The sequence below is a fragment of the Pristiophorus japonicus genome, unplaced genomic scaffold (assembly GCF_044704955.1).
Source record: "Pristiophorus japonicus isolate sPriJap1 unplaced genomic scaffold, sPriJap1.hap1 HAP1_SCAFFOLD_715, whole genome shotgun sequence".
In the NCBI taxonomy this organism is placed as follows: Eukaryota; Metazoa; Chordata; class Chondrichthyes; family Pristiophoridae; genus Pristiophorus; species Pristiophorus japonicus.
In genome coordinates, this window is record NW_027254630.1 from 167,624 (window position 1) to 172,528 (window position 4,905).

At 47.1% G+C, this 4,905-nt stretch overlaps 1 non-coding gene across 1 annotated transcript; it reads left to right on the forward strand.

Moving 5' to 3' along the window:
* Nucleotides 1–3,083: 3,083 nt before the first annotated feature.
* LOC139256370 (U2 spliceosomal RNA) lies at nucleotides 3,084–3,273 on the forward strand. The gene has a single exon (XR_011592167.1). It is a non-coding gene; the product is annotated as a U2 spliceosomal RNA (small nuclear RNA).
* Nucleotides 3,274–4,905: the final 1,632 nt, after the last annotated feature.

Here is a 4,905-nt window from a genome sequence, read left to right on the forward strand (position 1 = left end):
GAGGGGAGCAGGCAGGTCGGAAGGCCCCCTCGTAGGACAGCTCCTGGGTGTGGCCATGGTGACCATTAACTGGTCCAGGCAGCGGGCGGCCGAGGTGGTCGTTCAACCCGACTGTCTGCCTCTCGTACGTTCGCGCCAGGGTATCCCTGGAGATGGAGCACGCAGTATCCACCGGTACGCTCGCGGCCTTCCACAAGAGGTGGGCACCGGAGGGACTGGAGTGCATCATCACCCCTGGCAACCCCAAATTTTGATTTGATTTGTTAGGTTTTCTTAAATGTTTTTGATTAGTTTGCAGGTTCTAGTGGTTGAGCCCCATTAACAAGCAGGTGCATGGTTGAATTGTATTATTTAAAAGAGTTGTACACGACCTGTGGAGGGATTGGGCTCGATGGGCTGAATGGTCTTTACTGGATCTGTATTTGGGTGCGGTTCTGACCTTCGCCCCTTGTCCGAAAGCAGAGTCGCCAGTTCCCTGCTGAGGTTCCCGAAGGAGAGGACTTGTCCGATGAGGAGGAGGAAGAGGAGAGACGAGCCGCTGAGAGGGAGAAGGTTGTAACGCCTGGGCTGATCGAGGGTCTGATGGAGAACTGTCACATTCGGATGCCTAGCATTCAAGGGGATGTCGAGGTATGAATCTGGTGACATTCATCAAGTAGACCCGCCCCCGGTTCAAAACTTTTTATTCAAAGTGGGCTTTCTATTCCCCAAATTATTTCGCTCCGTTTTCCCCACATGATCCACCCCAATTGTGGCCAAGACAGCAGGCCATCCAGCCCCTCGAGTCTGTTTCGTCATTCAATCAGATCACGGCTGATCTGTATCTCACCTCCATAATCCTTAATACCCTTGCCTAACAAAAACCGATCAATTTCAGTTTTGACATTTTTAATTGACCCCCAGCCTCAACAGCTTTTTGGGGACGAGAGTTCCAGATTTCCACCACCCTTTGTGTGACGAACTGCTTCCTGACATCTCCCCTGAATGGTCCGGTTCTAATTTTAAGGTTATACCCCCTTGTTCTGGACTCTCCCACCAGAGGAAGTCATTTTGTTCCATCTGCCTCAGCAAATCCTCAGCTCCAAGGTCGTCGCTGAGCCAACCACTAGGGGATGCCCAAGAGCAGCCTGATTTAGGAGTGACTCCTGCCAACGAATCAGAAGCTGCGCAGAAGCGTACTACGCACTCCAACAACCGGAAGCATGATTTTTCTACTATATGAAAAACGATCACCCTAACCAGCCCGCTGCCTTCCCGGCGTTCTGAACAGCTCGCTCCCTTCACGACTTAATTTAAAAAAATGAACCGGCTTTAGTGATGGACCGGCAGCGCGCAGGCGCAAACCACTTCCGTATCGTTGGCAGCAGTCGCATCTTTCTCCTTTTCCCTCGTGGAAAATCTCCTGCTCTCCACTTTTTACACTACTAGTAGCGCGAGTGATCACAGGAGCGATGCCACGGAGTAATGTGTATTACTGCATTCTGATGCCACATCAATCACTTTATTGAGTGAATTAACAATAGATAAATAAGTGATCGCGGCAGCCAATCAGCGCACAGCAAGGTCCCACAAAGAGCAATGTGATAATGACCAGATAAACTGTTTTTGGTGATATTGGTTCAGGGCTAAATATTGGACAGTCCCCTGCTCTTCTTAGAAATAGTGCTGTGGGATCGTTTACGACCAGCTAAGCGAGCAGACGGGGCCTGGTTTAACGTCTCGCCCGGAAGGCGGCACCTCCGACAGTGCAGCACTCCCGCAGCACAGCACTGGTGTAACACGGTGCCCCCGGGCCGGCTGCGGGGCGGACGAGACTGTCACCCATCTCCTTCAGGATTGCGCCTTTGCAACCTTTGCAACGCAGGTCTGGAAAGAGATGCAGTGGTTGCTGTCGACGTTCATCCCAAGCAGCTCCGTAACACAGGACTCTGTGCTCTACGGGCTGTTCCCAGGGACACACACCGAGACAGACATCACCTGCTGCTGGAGGGCCATCAACTCGGTCAAAGACGCTCTTTGGTCTTGCTGAAACTTGCTGGTTTTCCAGAACAAGGAGATGACCACGTCCGCATGTTGCAGACTGGCGCAATCCAAGATCCAGGAATACGTGCTGAGGGACGCACTGAAAATTGGTGCAGTCGCCGCAAAGGCACGGTGGGGAAGGGCCACAGTTTAAAGCCCTTCTGCCATGGAAAACCCGGGGGCAGGAATCAGCACAAACCCCCCCTCGGGCCGTATTTGTAATTTACTCTTTGTGTACATAGAGCACCAAACCTGTAAACACCAATATCGTGCCATGTACAATGCAAGGTGTGTTACGAAATGCATGTTTGAAAAGAAAAATGTAAATGTACCGTCACCCATTCCGGGCACTGTATTGTAACACATGAAATGTAATTTGTGTGAATGTACCACAATGTATCCCGTTTATTGTACCGAATCGCACTTGAACTGAAAAACAAGAAATGTAACGAACGGAACTGCCGTCAGCACCCAGATGTATTGTATGGGATTGCTGACTGCAGTTAAATGTACTGAAACGCCATTGAATGTACTGTACAGTTTCTTTTTATGAATAAAGTATATTTTGAAATAAAATTTAAAAAAAAAATATTGTGCTATTTAAACCACACCTGAACTATGCCCAGTGAATCCTTCATGATATCCAGTAGCCCACGGATTATGTCCTTCAGCTACCTTGGATATGGACTATAATACCAATGTCTATGTTCGTTTTAAGCCCCCTCTACTTATCAAGCACCTCCAGAATTGCCTATGATTGCACGGATTTCTTTGTTAAGTAATCTGCTCTCGTAGAAAGCTGGCGTGCAGGTACAGCAAGCAATATGGAAGGCACATGGCATGTTGTCCTTTATTGCAAGGGGGTTGGAGTATAAGAGTAAGGAAATCTTGCTACAATTGTACAGGGCTTTGGTGAGACCACACCTGGAGTACTGGGCACAGTTTTGGTCTCCTTATCTAAGGAAGGATATACTTGCCTTGGAGGCGATGCAACGGAGGTTCACTGGATTAATTCCTGGGATGAGAGGGCTGTCTTATGATGAGAGATTGCGTAGACACACACCGCTTCTCGGCCTTTTGGCTAAGATCATGCGTAACTGACCTGACAGGGGAGTAACCATGACCCCAACATGGTTCTCCCTGGATTAGGAAGGTGATTCTCCTATGCTTTTTGGAAATAGGGGGCCTGACCTATCCACCTCCATGGCACGAACCTGGTATTGCAGTACTTCCAGGAACGGTGCAGTGGCTCTAGGCCTTTTGGCTAAGAGCATTGGTGCAGAGTGATCCTTGATGTGTGCAAGGTGACCTCTGGTGTTTGTGATTTGACAAAGAATTGGAAAGATTGGCAACGAATAAAAAAAGACACATGCCGAGACAGACATCATCTGCTGCTGGAGGGCCATCAACTTGGTGAAAGATGCACTTTGGTCTTGCCAAAACTTGCTGGTCTTCCAGAGCAAGGAGTTGTCCACGTCTGAGTGTTGCAGACTGGCGCAATCCAAGATCCAGTAGTATGTGCTGAAGGACGCACTAAAAATTGGTGCAGTTGCCGCAAAGGCACGGTGGGGAAGAGTCACAGTTTAAAGCCCTTCTGCCATGGTAAACCCAGGGGTTCGAATCAGTATAAAACTCCCCTCGGGCTGCACTTGTAAACTGTTTGTATACATAGAGCACCATGATCTGAAAACACCTATGTAGTGCCATGTATAATGCAAGTTCTGTTTAGTAATGTATGTTGCGAAGAAATGTAACTGTACCCTCACTCATTCAGTGTACCATATAGTGACACATGTAACGTAATTTGATGAATGTATTATAATGCATCCTGGATAGTACTGAATTGTACCTTGAAAAGCAAAGCAAACAAATGTATTGAACGGAACTGCCGTCAGCATCCAAATATATTGTATGGAATTGCTGAACGCATCCAAATGTACTGAACTGCCTTCCAATGTATCGTGCATATTTTTATATGAATAAAGTATATTTTGAATTTTTTTTTTTAAATTGCGTAGAATGGGCCTATATTCTCTGGAGTTTAGAAGAATGAGAGGTGATCTCATTGAAACATACAAGATTCTGAAGGGAATTGACAGGTAGATGCTGAGAGGTTGTTTACCCGGGCTGGAGAGACTAGAACTAGGGGGCACAGTCTCAGGATAAGGGGTCGGCCATTTAAGACAGAGATGAGGAGAAATTTCTTCACTCAGAGGGTTGTGAATCTTTGGAATTCTCTACCCCAGAGGACTGTGAATGCTGAGTCTCTGAATATATTCAAGGCTGAGAAAGATAGATTTTTGGAGTCTAGGGGTAATGGATTATGGAGATCGGGCAGGAAAGTGGAGTTGAGGTCAATGATCAGCCATGATCTTATTGATTGGCGGAGCAGGCTCGAGGGGCCGTAGGGCCTACTCCTGCTCCTATTTTTTATGTTCTTATGTTTGTAGGTCGACATTGCTGAGCTACAGGAAAAGCTGGAGAAACATCAGATCACTCTGCAGTAAGCCCAAAGAGGTACAAGGTCTTCTTCCACATGCAACTGTTGACTATGGAAGTTGATTCTCTATCGGGTAAGACAATGCAACCAGTGCTAGGCCAGCGGTTGGAGAAAGTAATGTTTGTTTAGTAACGTTATACCGAGGTGGACATCTTCATGACCAGCCTCAATACATAGCACATCTCTCAGGAACATTTCCAAACACTTCGCACACAACAAAACTTCTTTGCAGTGCAGTTACTATTGACAACCGTGTCTGCGTTTCAAAAAAAGTTCATTGGCTTTGAAGCACTTTGGGACATCCTGAGATCATAGAAGTTGCTATAGAAATGCAGGGTTTTTTTTATTGTTCTTTCTCGTCCTTCCTTCTTGTCGGCAAACAC